This window comes from Aotus nancymaae, unplaced genomic scaffold (genome assembly GCF_030222135.1).
Source record: "Aotus nancymaae isolate 86718 unplaced genomic scaffold, 86718_ANA_hifiasm-v0.15.2.pri h1tg000014l, whole genome shotgun sequence".
Lineage (NCBI taxonomy): Eukaryota > Metazoa > Chordata > Mammalia > Primates > Aotidae > Aotus > Aotus nancymaae.
In genome coordinates this window covers 26,520,676-26,538,089 of record NW_026988425.1, presented here as the reverse complement: position 1 = coordinate 26,538,089, position 17,414 = coordinate 26,520,676, and positions in this window count along the sequence as shown.

Sequence of the window (17,414 nt, the reverse complement as noted above, 5' to 3'; positions counted from 1 at the left end):
AAGAAATATGGGACTATGTGAAAAGACCCAATCTACATTTGATTGGTGTACCTGAAAGTGACAGGGAGAATGGAACCAAGTTGGTAAACACTCTTCAGGATATTATCCAGGAGAACTTCCCCAACCCAGCAAGGCAGGCCAACATTAAAAAATTCAGGAGACCCATCTCACATGCAAAGAAACACATAGGCTCCAAATAAAGGGATGGAGGAAGATTTATAAACCAAATGGAAAGCAAAAAAAAGCAGGAGTTGCAATCCTAATCTCTGATAAAACAGATTTTAAACCAACAAAGATCAAAAGAGACAAAGAAGAACATTACATAATGGTAAAGAAATCAATGCAACAAGAAGAGATGACTGTGTATGCACGCAATACAGGAGCACCCAGATTCATAAAGCAAGGCCTTAGAGTCCTACAAAGAGAATTACACACCCACTCAATAATAGTGGAAGATTTTAACACTCCATTTCAATATTAGGCAGATCAATGAGACCAAAACTTAACAAGTATATACAGGACTTGAACTCAAATCTGAACCAAGTGGACCTAATAGACATCTACAGAATTCTCCATCCCAAATTAACAGAATATACATTCTTCTCAGCACCATATCACACTTATTCTAAAATTGACCATATAATTGGAAGTAAAACACTCTTCAGCAAGTTCAAAAGGAGAGAAAACATAACAAAAGTTCTCTCTGACCACAGTGCAATCAAATTAGATCTCAGGACTAAGAAACCCACTCAAAACTGCACAACTACATGGAAATTGAACAACCTGCTCCTGAATAACTACTAAGTAAATAACAGAATTAAGGCAGAAATAAAGATGTTTTTAAAACCAACGAGAACAAAGACACAATGTAACAGAATCTCTGGGACACATTTAAAGCAGTGTGTAGAAGGAAATTTATAGCACTAAATGCCTACAAGAGAAAGCGGGAAAGATCTAAAATCCACATGCTAACATCACAATTAAAAGAATTAGAGAAGCAAGAGCAAACAAACTCAAAAGCTAGCAGAAGACAAGAAATAACAGATCAGACCAGAACCAAAAGACATAGAAGTATGAAAAACCCTTCCAAAAATATCAATGAATCCAAGTCGTTTTTTTTTAAAGATCAACAAAACAGATAGACTGCTAGACAGACTATTAAAGAAGAAAAGAGAGAAGAATCAAACAGATACAATAAAAAATGATAAAGGGGATATCACCACTGATCCCACAAAAATACAAACTAACATCAGAAAATACTATAAACGCCGCTATGCAAATAAACTAGAAAATCTAGAAGAAATGGATAAATTCCTGGACACATACACCCTCCCAAGACTAAACCAGGAGGAATTCGAATCCCTGAATAGACCAGTAACATGTTCTGAGATGGAAGCAGTAATTAACAGCCTACTAGCCCAAAAAAGTTCAGAACCAGAGAGATTCACAGCCAAATTCTACCAGAGGTACAAAGAAGAGCTGGTACCATTCTTTCTGAAACTATTCCAAAGAATAGGAAAAGAGAGACTCCTCCTTAACTTATTTTATGAGGCCAGAATTATCCTGATACCAAAACCTGGTAAAGACAAAACAAAAGAAGAAAATTTCAGGCCAACAGCCCTGATGAACATCAATGCAAAAATCCTCAATAAAATACTTGCAAACTGAATCCAGCAGCACATCTAAAAGCTTACCCACCACAATCAAGTTGGCTTCATCCATGGGATTCAAGACTGGTTCAATTTACACAAATAAATAAACGTAATCTATCACATAATTATAACCAATGACAAAAATCACATGATTATCTCAAAAGATGCAGAAAAGGCCTTCAAAAAAATTCAACACCCCTTCATGCTAAAATCTGTCAATACTCTAGGTATTGATGGAACATATTTCAAAATAATAAGAGCCTTTTATGTTGAACCCACAGCCAATATCATACTGAATGGGCAAAAATTGGAAGCATTTCCTTTGAAAACCAGCACAAGACAAGGATGCCCTCTCTCATCACTCCTATTAAACATAGTATTGGAAGTTCTGTCCAGGGAAGTTAGGCAAGAGAAAGAAGTAAAGAGTATTCAATTAGGAAAAGAGGAGTCAAATTGTCTCTGCTGATGACATGATCGTATATTTAGAAAACCCCATCATCTCATCCCAAAATCTCCTTAAGCTGATAAGCAACTTCAGCAGTCTCTGGATACAAAATCAATGTGCAAAAATCATAAGCATTCCTATACAACAATAACAGATAAATAGAGAGCCAAATCATGAGTGAACTCTCATTCACAATTACTATAAAGAGAACAAAATACCTAGGAATACAACTAACAAGGGATGTGAAGGACATCTTCAAGGAGAACTACAAACCACTGCTCAAGGAGAACTACAAACCACTGCTCAAGGAAATAAGAGAGGATACAAACAAATGAAAAAACATTCCATGCACATGAACAGAAAAAAATCAATATTGTGAAATGGCCATACTGCCCAAAGTAATTTATAGATTCAATGCTATTCCCATTAAGCTATCATTGACTGTCTTCACAGAATTAGAAACATCTACTTCAAATTTCATATGAAACCAAAAAAGAGCTTGTATAGCAAAGACGATCCTAAGCAAAAAGAACAAAGCTAGAGGCATCATGTTACCTGACTCCAAAGTATACTACAAGGCTACAGTAATAAAAACAGCATTGTACTGGTACCAAAACAGATATATAGGCCAATGGAACAGAACAGAGGCCTCAGAAATAACACCACACATCTACAACCATCTAATCTTTGACAAACCTGACCAAAACAAGCAATGGGGAAAGGATTCCCTACTTCATAAATTGGATAAACTGGATAGTGATTTGCAGAAACATGAAACTGTATCCCTTTCTTACATCTATACAAAAATTAACTCAAGATGGATTAAAGACTTAAATGTAAAACTTAAAACCATAAAAACCCTGGAAGAGAACCTAGGCAATACCTTTCAGGACATAGGCATGAGCAAAGACTTCATGATTAAAACACCAAAAGCAATGGCAACAAAAGCCAAAATAGGCAAAAGGGATCTAATTCTGCCCAGCAAAATAAACTATCATCAGAGTAAACAGGCAACCTACAGAATGGGAGAAAATTTTTGCAATTTATCCATATGACAAAGGACTTATACCCAGAATCTACAACGAACTTAAACAACTTAAAAGAAAAAAAAAAAAAAAGAAAACAAGTACTTCTCAAAAGAAGACCTTTATGCAGCCAACAAACATTAAAAAAAGCTCATCATCACTGGTCATTGGAGAAAGGCAAATCAAAACCACATTGAGATACCATCTCATGCCAGTTAGAATGGCAATCATTAAAAAGTCAGAAAACAACAGATGCTGGACAGGATGTGGACAATTAGGAACACTTTTACCCTTCTGGTGACAGTGCAAATTAGTTCAAGCATTGTGGAAGACAGAGTGTGGTGATTCCTCAAGCATCTAGAACCAGAAATACCATTTAACCCCACAATCCCATCACTGGGTATATACCCAAAGGATTATAAAATATTCTACTGTAAGGACACAGGCACATGTATGCTTACTGAGGCACTGTCCATAATAGCAGTCTTGGAACCAACCTAAATGCCCATAAATAAGACTGGATAAAGAAAATGTGACACAAATTTCATGTAAATGAAAACCAAAGAAAGCTATATAAATATAGTCACTTATGCTATATGTATATCATATACCATATCCACTATATGTGCTATAGTCATCGACTTTCCAGGTGTTGGTGAATTGCCTTTGATACCCCCTAGCCCCAACTCCTCAGGGATAATGAGTTGATTGCTGGGCTAGATGTTTTAGCCATGGTTCTGCCTCCATTTTTCATGGAACTTCCACACGTCATTTAACCTTGTTATGTATGAAATATCTGTATCATGGATATATTGAGAGAAGTAAAGGTGAGAGCTTTCAAACAAACAAACAAAAAAGCAGAAGTAGCTATATATATATATATATATATATATATATATATATATATAAAATATAAAAATATTTTTAAGTAAAAAACCATGACAAAAGACAAAATGGTAATTATTAACGATAGTGGTGTCAATTCAGCAAGAGGATATAACAACTACAATTATATATGTACTCAACATTGGAACACCTAAATATATGAAGTAAATATTAAGTTATTTGAAAGGAGAGATAGAATGAAATACAATAGTTGGAAACTTCAGCACCCCACTTTCTGCAAATGGGCTAATCATTCACAAAGAAAAATCAATAAGGAAACGTCAGACTTAAACTACATCTAGACCAAATGGACCTAACAAAAATTTACAGAACATTCTACCCAACACCTGAAAAATACACATTATTCAAAACTGTACATGGAGCATTCTCCAGAATGAATTATGTGTTAGGGCATAAAACAAATCATAACAAGTTTAATAAGATCAAAATTACATCAAGTATCTTTCTTGACCACTATGTTATAAAACCACAAATCAGTAACAGGATACACAAAAAATCACAAATACATAGAAGTTAAACATGATCCTGAACAACCAATGGGTCAATGAAGAAATTAAAAGTTAAATTTTAAAATGTCTTGATACTAAATATATGAAAACACAAGATCCCCAAACCTATGAAATACAGAAAAAAGCAATTCAAATAGAACAATTGATAACAATAAACTCTTAAATCAAAAGAAAAAAAATCTGAAGAAAACCACCTGATGTGGTACCTTAAGGAACTAGAAAAACAAGAACAAATTAATCCCAAAATCAGTAGAAAAAGAGTAACGAAGATTAGAACAGAACCAAATAAAATAGAGGCCAACAAAAGAGTACTATCAACAACAGATGTCCAAATAGAGAAAATAATCCCAAAGATGGAAGATCTAATTTCTAGATTTGCCATGTTTGTTATTTATAATATCTCATTATCAACCAAAATAATTTAAGCCCCAAAAGTGAAACATGAAAATATGGACTTACACAGGAAAAAAAGTAGACAGGATAAAATGTTCCTAAGGCAGCTCCATTTTTTTGGCTTTGTTGACAGACTTTATATCAACCATGATATTTATATTTAAAGTACTAAAGTAAATCATGCTTGAAGACTTAAAGAAAATAAGTAATATCTCACCAAGTAGAGAATATCAATACTTTAAAATAGTTATTGAAAAGTTTGAAAAGTTGAATTGAAAATTATAATTACTGAAATGAAACATTTACTATAGAAGCCCAATAATATATTTAAGCCTTAGTAAATTTTCAATAGGTAAACTGAGATTTTCTAGTCAGAAGAATAGAAGAAAAGTAAATACAATGAACAATTCCTCAGAGATCTGAGTGACATTGTCAAGCATACAAACACACATGTAATGGGAGTTACAGAAGGAAAGAGGAAAGCGAAAGGAATGGAAAGAGTATTTGAAGAAATAATGGGTACTAATTTCCCCAAGTTAAAGAAAAATATTAAAACTTCTAACCAAGAGACTCAAAAACTTCAAATAGGATGAACTTAAAAAGATCTGCAACTGGTCACATCATAATCCAACTGTTGAAAAATAAAGCAAATGGGACAAACTGAAAAATAGCAAGAAAAAAATGATTCTTCAAGAGATTATAAATAAGTTTAGCAGCCTACTTCTTATCAGAAACAATGAAGGTGAAAATGGGGGCATGACATAATCAACGCTGAGTTAAAGAGACTGTTAATCAAGAATACTGTATGCAGTAAAACTACCCATAAAATGAAGGAGAAATTAATGCAATCTAAGATACACTATAGAACAAAGCAATAAGCCAAATAGACTTTAGAGATATCTACAGAACAGTGGTCCTAACAGTAACACTTTCTTATTGCAAGTAGATAAAACAATTTTTTAGGATAGGCCATATTTGAGGCCAAAAGACAAGTCTAGATAATAACCAGAAAAGTGAAAACATTCAAATTTCAGAGTAATTAAATTAGAAATAAATAACAGAAGATAGTTTGGGCAATTCACAAATGTATGAAAATTAACAAACAAACTCCTAAATAACCAATGGTTCAAGAAAGAAATTCCAAGGTAGATAAGAAAATACTTTTCTATTTCAAAAATATATGGGTTGGATGAGTGATACTGAAATGTCTCTAGTGAGACTCACGGGTTTCACTTTTAAGAAACAACGTTCTACAGATTAGACTTGTTAATTTCTTATTTGTGCCTGTGAGGTGCCACCTCTGCCATTAGCTGTTATTACCAGAAAGTGTCTGCATGTTTTCTCACATTAGGGTTTATTTTCATGATACATTTGACTGGTATCCTGGCCTCAAAACCTGGCCTCTTATATGTGATACTTGATGCTAAAGGTTAGATTCAGTCCTTCTATTTTCTTGATCATTTTCTTTCAGCTGTACTCTAATTTTATTAAGTTTTAATCACCTCCCTTCAATATGTTTCAAGATAGTTTGTATGTTTGAAGGAGACACTATTGTTTAAAATAAAAGAGAAAATGCAGGTCTCCTGATACTGATCACTATAGATCTTAGGAATTCAGTGTTTTACTATGGCCTTATTAACAACATAGCACACTTAACAAAACTGTATCTGCAAGTGGAAATTGTATGTGCTTAAAGGGGTTTGACTTTAAAGGACAAAAAATACCCAACTATTAATTATATTCTAAAATCAACTATTGTCATGGCATGAAAACAATTTTCAATAATTGTCTCCAGTGTGCAATGTCCCCTGTACTATCCTATTCCTTCCAGCAACCACTTTTCCTACCTCTAAAGTCTATTAAAAGTTTATTAGAATTTTGTTCTATTGGTGACATTTAGGATATTCCAAGAGATGCATTCATTATGTTATTTGTTTAACTTTTCACAAAATATTGGGTTGTTTTGATTTTGAGATCAGATAATCAAGAATTCAAGTTTTGTTTTTATTGTAATTATTTATTTTTAATTTTAAATCAACATATAAAATTGTAGGCATTTATTATATAAAACGAAGTTTTGAAGTTTATAAACATTGTGGAGTATCTAGTTAATTAACGTATGCATTACCTCACATAGTTGTTGTTGGTAAGAACACTTAGCGTTCACTCTCTTGGCATTTTTCATGAATATAATTTATCATTAGTAACTCTAGTCACCATGCTGCACAATAGATATCTTGAATTTATTCCTCCTATGTGACTATAAGTTTATATTCTTTGGTTTAGTATAAGCACTGAAGACATCCCTGTCTAGGCTTTTCTTTAATGGGAGACTGTTTATTACTGTTTCAGTATCCTTAACAATTGTCAGTTCAAATTTTCTGTTTTCTCATGACTCAGTCTTAATGAGTCATGAGAAATCCCTTATGATTCTCTGCGTTTCTGTAGTATCAGTCTTAATGTTTTATCTTTTTAATATGTTTGAGTCTTCTCTCCTTTTTTTCATTATCTAGTTAAAGATTTGTTGATTTTGTTTATCTTTTAAAAATACCGTGCTGAGCTCAACGGCTCACGCCTATAATCCCAGCACTTTGGGATATGCAGAAGCGAGTGGATCACTAGGTCAGGAGTTTGAGACCAGCCTGGTCAACATGGTGATAACCCGTCTCTACTAAAAATAGAAAAATTAGCTGAGCATGGCTGTGCACGCCTGTGCATGCCTGTAATCCCATCTACTCAGGAGGCTGAGGTGGGAGAATGGCTCGAACCTGGGAGGTGGAGGTTGCAGTGAGCCGAGGTTGCACCACTGCACTCCAGCCTGGGCAACAGAGTGAGACTCCATCTCTAATTAAGAAAAAAAAATTCCAAGTTGTGTTGTTACTCTTTGTTTGTAACCTTCTTGTCATGATTCTTTAAAGTCTATATTCTGAATCATGAACAGCCCTAAAGCTTTTGCCCATTAGTTTTAAAATCAGCTAAGTACTGAGTGAGAATTTTCTTAAATATTTTGAGCATAAGTCTTCCATATATTGCAGAACGGCTGTGTGTGTGTGTGTTGGTACATGTCTTAATGTTCCAGGAACTTATCTCCCTTAACCTTCATTTCCTGCTAGTGCAGAGGCTCAAAATTAGTCAGAGGTAAAACATTAGTGCATTTTCAAATATTTCCTGGGCATGCCAATAGCTCTGCTCTTGTGTGCAGTTTCTTGGATCTCAAGGGATGTGTTGGAACCTCAAAACCTCCAGGTTCTCTGCTTAATTTTTTGGCCAGGTTTGTGTTTGTCCCAACTGGTGTCACTGTCTCAGTCATTTTCAGTGTTCAACTATTGCTACTGTTTTTCTTTTCCTTTTATTTCATTTTTTTTTTTTAAGAGAATCATGGTAAAGCTTTTCACACTGAGTGAGTTCTGAGTTAAGTCAAATAACAAACTCCTTGTGACAAGGCTTTTTCTGGAGTTTCCATACAGCTTAAATGGTGAAAATTCTTTGGCAATGGGTCTGTCCTATCCAGTAGCCACTAGCCTGCTATTTTTCTCAGCTACCTAAGAAAAAAAAGAGAGAAGGAAGGGAACAAGTTAAGTTAAAATGCAACAAAACTTGACATTTTTAATGAGCTCCAGCTACTTTTCTTCAATTCCCAAATTAGATTTTTGAGTCTTAGGTTAATTTCAGAGTTCAGTAAAATTAATTTTGACAATTTTACCCTATTTTCTCATTGCTGTAATGAAGTAACAGATTTTCAAAGTCTTTACACCAAGATTCTGGAACTCTGTCTTCAAAAGTGATTACTCTGTGAATGTTGTTGAATGTGAAGGGTTTCTGAAGATCTCGAATGATAAATAATGTTTGATATATTGATTGAGTGGTAGGTATGTAGAGGTGTACTATGAAAAATACTATATGATCTGTACTTTTAAGATTTATTCTTTTTTTATATAAATTATAGCTTATTAATTTTTTTCTTTTCTTTTTTTTTTGAGATAGAGTCTTGCTCTGTCACCCATGCTGGAGTGCAGTGGCATGATCTCAGTTCACTACAACCTCCTCCTCCGGGGTTCAAGGGATCCTCCTGCCTCAGCCTCCCAAGTAACTGGGACTACAGGCGCCTGTCACCATGCCTAGGTAATTTTTGTATTTTCAGTACAGACAGGGTTTCACCATATTGGCCAGGCTGGTCTTGAACTCCTGACCTCGTGATCCACCTGCCTCAGCCTCTCAAAGTGCTGGGATTACAGATGTGAGCACCACCGCACCAGGCTCTTTCTTTTTTTTTTTTTTGGGGGGGGGACAGAGTCTTGCTTTGTCCCCCAGGCTGGAGTGCAGTGGCCTTCGCTCACTGAAACCTCTGCCTCCCAGGTTCAAGTGATTCTCCTGCCTCAGCCTCCTGAACAGTTAACAGATGTGCACCACCATGTCTGGCTAATTTTTGTATATTTAGTAGAGACGGGGTTTCATCATTTTGGTCAGGCTGGTCTGGAACTCTTGACCTCATGATCCCTTTGCCTCTGCCTCCCAAAGTTCTGGAATTACAGGTGAGCCACTACACCTGGCCAAATTTTTTAAAATCAATATTCTATGTATTCACCTCTAGACACTAAAAATAAGTGAACATATACAATATTTAATTCATAAAATCAAATTAATAGGGCATGAAATTACAACAGAGTATCAATAAACATAAACATTGTATTTTAAAATCTAATAAAATTGATAATTCTGTAGACAACTGAGAAAGAAAAAAGGGAGACAGAGAGAAACTAATAAGTGTGTGTTATTTCTAGCTGTGTGAAAATCCTTTTAAATTTTTTAGAAAATATGTAAATCCCTCAAAAAACATAAGAGAAAAAATTAATACTTTCAGCAAGTTTTCCATTAAATTCTGAAAATCATATGTTCAACCTGAGAATGCATGTTTGAATAAGTAATAGAACTACAAAAAGAAAGTTTTGTACTCAGAATTCCTCAAGAGTAGAAGTAGAAATTAAAGGATAAGATCTGGCCTGGACTGAAAAAATGATTGCTATGTTTCCATTAGTGGAATGCAGTGTGTTTAAAATAGGAGCATCATGTGTGGATAAAAACAGAGATATTTCAGAGGGTGTCATAAAATTGTACGTAAATTAATGAAACACTTACAGAATTGTTAATATTCAGTAAATCTAATCTAGGCATTTTCAGCACAAATTGATTCATCAACACATTGACACTACATTTGGCAAACTTTGTCTTTTACATTACAAATTGTCTTCAATTTGGAAAGAATGGATAATATTTTCTAAAGGAATGAATATGAAAGGGACCCCTGACATTCTGAAGTTGAAACTTTTTTCACAGTAAAACAAAAATCTCATTTATAAATGCAATTATTTAGCAATCTAGTGCTAAACAGAAGTACGTGTGTGCTTAAAAAGTATATTCATGTATTTATCTGCTAAGAATGTACTATTACATTTCCTTTATATATGTCTATAAGAGCCCTAAATTTTACACTGTTCAACTACATTATAAAATCACTTCAAGAAGTTCTAATTTCATAATTAACCAGGAATTGGGTTTTAGCAAAATGCATGCACATGTTCTGTCTGCTGGTTTCATCTCTCTACGAATTGCTTACCGTATAATTAATGAATGAGCATATCCTTCTTAGTGGAGTAAAAACAATTATATCCACATAAGGCTACAGACTAGTGCTTACAAGAATTCTCTACTCTGGGAAGCACACAATTTAAAAATCAGTGCCCACCTTTGCTTACCTCAGCTAAAGGTGGTATATAGTACATATTAGAAGTATGGGAAAACTAGCTAATATTAAAAAAAGTGCTATTTGAAGAATAAATATTTTTATTTGTTTTTAAATTACTTAAATTATTTAAATAAAATATTTTCAGTAATATCAGAAGATATTACTGATGATTGGCATATCTTTGAGACTTTTATGAGGTACCAGTAATGAGTTGTGTAAAAAGTTGAATTATTTAGAACTACTCTTCTTATTTATGGGTGACAATTATTATGGCTAATGCTAAGGAGAAAACATTTAAGAGAAGTCATTTGGGTATGATTCATGCCGAATACTGTCATTCAATAAGTGACACACATATCTCATGAATTCAGCAGGAAACATCATTCATGAGATGATCTATTAAAAAATATATTAGAACTCTGAAACCTTTAGCTTTAATTCTGGAAAGAGAAGGTTTTAACCAAGATAATATCTGCATGGTCACAGGTACTTTCATTCATTATACTCATTAATATCACTATCATGTCCAAAAATCTCTTTGACACCAGAAGATCTTTTATGTTTAATGTTTAATGATTACTCAACTGGATTGATACTAATGCTGGAATAAGATAATAAGGATAACTTCGAGGAATAGTCTCAAGGAATAGAGATCTAGAATTAATTCTGATCAATAATTTATATCTTCTGCTCTTCTCTATCTAGGCTCAGTCATCTCCATTCATCTGGTTCTCAGTTGTGAAACCAGATGGAGTTTAACTTCACACCTCTCTCTGACACAGACCTATTATCCAATCCATCATGATGTTAATCCATTTTACAAATAGCCTTCAAATTGGATCACTTATCTTCAAGTGTAGTGTTTCCACTGTATCAGTCAGGATAATATATTCCAGTAACAATAACTGCAAAATGTCAGTGGCTTAAAATGTAACTCTCCTGTACTACATGGTAATTACAGGTTGGCTTTAGCCTTGCTCTATGATGTCTTAATTCAGACACAGGTTGATGGAGTATTCTCTAACTGGAACATTGCTGGTCTCCTGGAAGTGAAAGAAGAGAACATAATTGCCCTTGTAGCTTCTTCTTCTATTAAGTGACATTTTCACATGTAATTCAGTGATCAAAATCTGTCACAGGTATAAGGCAGCCGCAAAAAGAAGTTTAATTATCCCCCCAAGAATTAAACAACAATTATTGGTCAACAATAACTTAGTGAATCATAACACTTCAATTAGGACACAATTATTTTTTTCTAAAATAATTATCTGAATTTCTGAGTGATCTACGACCATTCAGTCTTATTGTACCTCCCTCAGAGAAATCCATTCTTGAAATTGCAGAACACTTTCTAACATGCAAATCTGAGCAACTCATCTTCCTCCAAATATTACATGCATTATCCTAAAAGATCTTGAAATTAGCCCTTTCCTCTCTCTCTCTCTTCTCTTATTCTTTCTTTCTCTCTTCCTCCCTGTCTTATCCATTGATTTTTCAGTTTCAATCATATTGGTCTTTTCCCCCATTCTCTTATATGTATCATAATTCTTCTGTTAGCAAGATTTTTTCTATAAGATTTTCTTATATTCTCCTATACATATGGTTGACTCTTTCTTATTTTTCACTTCAGAATAAGCATTCTTTTCTCATGAAATTAATTTCTAAATCCCCTGTGATATATCTCTTTTTAGGGAAGGTTTCCTAAAAACCTTCTTCACCTTTGCATAGGGCATGTTTCAATATGTTAATTTACTGAAGTCTGTCTTTTCCACTAACTTAAGACCAAAAGACTTAAAAAGACTAAAATTTGTAAAACAGACTCTGCTTATATGATCAACTACTATGGTTAAAGATGAATAGGAAAAATACCTGTTCTCCTTCAAATTGTTGTATCTTTCCTCAAAGTTTTCAGAAGCTAAATTATCTTTTCCTTGTAATTCTCTCTTCCATCATCTTTGACAAATTTCTTTAGGAATTACTGAACAGGAGATTAAAATTTCCTAAAATTTTCAATTAAAAGATGTTCGATATTTTAATGTGTTATTTTATGTAATCATAAAATAAGAGGTAACACTTACCTTATTGAGATGCTCAATAAGGTGTTTTTTTTTAACTGATGATGCAATTGAAGCCCAGTAATATACACTAGCAAATTTTGGCTCTATAATTATAATCATATTAGTCTGATTCTAATATTGAAACTCTCCTGACAAATCACAGAAAATGAGAATCTTTTCCCTTTGTGGCATTAGAGATTATTTAGAACATCTTCATGATGTATTTCCTCCAGCAATTTACTGCTCTGCTTCTTATTTTCCACAAATTACATACTATTTCTTTTTTATCTATTTTAATGTTTTGTTTTATCTCATAATACTGCAAAATGTGATTCTTTTAAAATGCTGCATTATTTAATGCATATTTTATAATTTTATAAATTATAGTGTTTTCATAATTAAATGTTTATCAATATAGATATATTTTCAAGAAAACTGTAAGGTCCTTTTAACCAGATTTATGTTGTGTGTGTTGAACAGCTTTAAATATAGCATGACTTTAAATATATATTAATAAATAATGAGTAAATTAAATTGTTCAGCAATTTAGTGATATGTACTTAACTAGGGAAAAAACTGAAAATGAGCATATTTTAAGTATGCAAAATTTTCAGTGGGCAAGAATAAAATTTAGCAATATTTCTGTCAAATTAATAATTTTGAATAATTTTTTTCTACTGATAATAAGTAGCCTATTTCATGCTACTGTTATTCAATATGTTAGTCCTGTTTTAAAAAGCAATGGATATGCTCAATTGAGAAAAGCCAATTTTATTATTATGGTTATTTATGTATTATTATTTATGTCTTACTGTATGAGAGATTCTTTTCAGTATCACATACAACTTTTGCTGGTTATTAAGACATATTTTCTGTTATGATTTAATGGGCAAGAAGTAATTAAATAACCTCATATTTAAGATTAAGTATATTATAACATATGGTCTTTACAACGTAACCTACAAAATACCTGGTAAGTAGAAAGTTCAGTTCTGTTATAGGACTAAAGAATGATAGCTGATACTCAGAATGATAAAACTAAGACATTACAAGAACCTGAAAGAATGTTTATTTGGAAAAATAAGAAAGCCCTCAAATATTGAATATTTATTCTTATATTAAATCACATGCAATAGAAAAATAGACTTTTTTAAGTGGGATTTGCTTTTCCTACTTGACAAGTAAGGGGTTACTAAATGTCCCTGGACTTAATTAATTTTCCTTAATCATAAAATAAAAATTAGTACTATATTTTAAAATTATTATGATGTTAACATCAAAAGATTTATGTGAATCTAAAATAATGCTAATATTAACCTATTACTACTATCACCAAGATAAACACATATTATAGATCATTTATTAATTATTTTCACTTATTGCATCATTTGCTTCTCACACTTACCCTATCAGGCATGCTCTTAATTTTTGCTTGTCATAATGGCTGAAAATCTGAATCCTGTAGCGATCACATAAGTTGCCCTTGAACTTGCCCACAATTTCACCTTTTGAGCAAGATTTGAATGCAAATGGTTTAAAGCCTTTGCTTTTAACAACAGCATATAATATTAATACTCTTCATTAGTAGCCTGATACAGTCTTTCTCACTTACCCTAGATAAAAGGAAGCTATGGTATAACTGTAAATATACAAATACAAAGCAGAGTCTGTAAGCACTTGTGTAGCTCCTAAAGCTTGGTGAGGTTCAGCTGCAGTCATACAAATCAATGTGGTGTATCACTCTCATGGCACTATGGCAACAAAGATCTTCAAGTGAATGGAAAATTACAAGGGTTGAATTTATTCCATTCACTAAATGAAAACTGCAATCTTGTCTTCTTCTTAGTATAGAAATATCCAATAAAAATACTTCATTTTAGAACTGCCACACACTGCTTTTTGGACAATTACAGTACAGACTCTTCCTTTCCTAACTGTACATTTGTGGGTTTTATGTACCGACCAATCAAGACTATTTACTTCACTTAGAACTTCTGCCAAAAAGGCAATTTTGTGTATAAATGGATCCAATCTGGGAAGCTATCCAAAAGAAGCTGTTCAGGTGAATAACTGTGATTTACATGCAGGTGCAAATAATAAACTTAGAAATAGATTAAAAATTCTAACTAAAGATATGGAGTAGAACTGAGTTAACTAGACAGTTATATTGTTGCTTTTCTGGTATCTTTAAAATCCTAGAAATTTGTTTTATACATTTATAAGAATGTATCTTGCTTTGAGTTTTGCCTATGCATTTGATTTTTAGGAAAATAAACATTAAAGTAATGACTCATGGCTATCCAGAATCTGATGGTTAAACATGCTAGTGGAATGGAAAAGAGCCTTTTTCTACTTGAATTAAAAGAGAAGCATTCCAAGGGGATGCGTGAAAAAATAATGCACCTTTTCCCTACTTTGATCTTCTCAGACAAAAATAAATATATCAATTATTTATCTTTTATTTATTTATTTTAAATATTGTACTATACAAAGCAACCATGTAAATGATCAACAAACCAAAAGCATAAAAAGAAAGCCACAGGTTGTACAAGAAGTTCAAAATGTGTCTATCTACACGATTACTTCCAGAGAATTTGAAAAATTAAAATAAAATCAGTAAAACTCTGAAATAAAGGATTGAATCACGTGTGAGTGATAGAGGTTCTACATGTTTCTTTCCTTGTCTACTCAAGATAAAGCATAATTTGTCTTGGGTAGTTTTTTTTAAAAGTTCTCAGTATCTGATTTGCTAATATTTGTTGATGAGATTCAGGAGAAACACACAAATGGAAAGAAAGCTGATAGGGCATTCAATGACTGATATTTTTATGCCCACATCACCAGGTAGTAAAAACTGAAACTTAAGAGCTCTGAACCTTAATTTCCTCCTCAGAAAATAATTCCTGGTTTAACCTCAAGATTTGTGTAAGGGTTAAATGATGTAGTAATTATGAAACTCTGTTTTTATAAAATGGATTCATAAATAAGTTTTATAGAAAAAAAAGAAAAGCACTTTAAAATTACTTAATGAATAAATATAATGATTCACAAATCACTACCAGCTAGGGTCTTGGGTATGGAAGTGATTTAACCACAACTATTCTAGTGTGTTAAACAAAATATGACATAATCTTTCTATGAGAACTAAAGACACATGAAGTGCATGCATGTTCTGGTTCTGTATACACACTGCTATATTTCAAGTATTTTAAATGATACTAAGCACGAAAAATTTGTACGATATCTGCATACTTCAAGAAAAAGATCACCTTACTGTTACTCTCATAAGTAGATTAATATTGGCCAGAATTAGTCGTTTCTAGTATATCAGATAGATTGCTGGATTTATAGTTACTTATGCTTAAATTTACATCTGTTTCTGACACATATTAAAGTCTATGACCTTGAGTAAGTCTCATAAATGCTTAAGTGCCCTTTCCTTCATTTATAATAGTATAAAAGGACTTTTTGTAAGAGAGGGGAAAATAGGGAGAATAAATTAGAGGGTATTTTAGAAACAAATGAGGGACCTAGAAATTAAACCTAAACAAATACTTAAGCCATTAGTTTATTAAAACTTGTTTAATAATATCCCTTTGTCCTAGTTGTTGAAGGGAATCAAGGAAATCATTATATGGTGGAAACTGCCATGTAAATTTATTTTTTCCTCATCTATAAATAATTTTTAATCTAATATTATTGAATATCTATTTATTTCATATTGTCAAAGTTTATGTGCATGTTACTAATAAATAAGTATCATCAAATTCCCCTTCAGGTGGGGTTAGAGATTGTAAATCTCTGTTATGGGGTGTGTTTCTTTCAAAATAGCCATTATTAATATTTAACAAAATATAATTTGCTTTACTATTTCTGAAAATGAAAGTCAAAAAATAAAGTGAATGTATTGATTTCAATGTCAACAAAATTTAGTATCATTTCTATACCCCAAAAATATGCAGACTGAGAGTGAAATCAAGAACACAAACCCATTTTCAATGGCTATGAAGAAAATGAAATATATAGAAATACAGCTAACCATGGAGATACAAGATTCTACAAGGACAACTACAAAACACAGCTGATGAAATCAGGGATGACATGAATAAATGAAAAAATACCCAAAGTTCATAGATTAGAAAAATCAATATTACTGAAATGGTCATACTGTGCAAAGCAACTCACAGATGCAATGCTATTCCTATCAAACTACCAATATCACTCTTTGCAAATTAGGAAAAGGAAAAATCTACTCTGAAATTTACATAAAAACAAAACAAAACAAAAGAGCCTGAATAGCCAAAGTAATTCTAAGCAAAAGGAACAAAGGCAGAAGCTTCACATTAACTTCAAATTATACCACAAAGCTATAGTAATTAAAATAGAATGTTAATGGTAGAAAAATAGACACACAGAAAAATGGAATAGAATAGAGAACTCAAAAATAAAATTGTACACCTACAACCATCTGATCTTAAATTAGACCAACAACAAAAAAAATAGGAAAAGGACTCACTATTCAATAAATGGTGCTGGGATCACTAGCTAGCCATATACAGAAGACTAAAACTGGATGCTTACCTTTCACCACACACAAAATTAACTCAGGATGGACTAAATATTTTAAATGTAAGACCTCAAAGTATAAGAATCTTAGAAGATACTTTAGGAAATACCCTTCTTG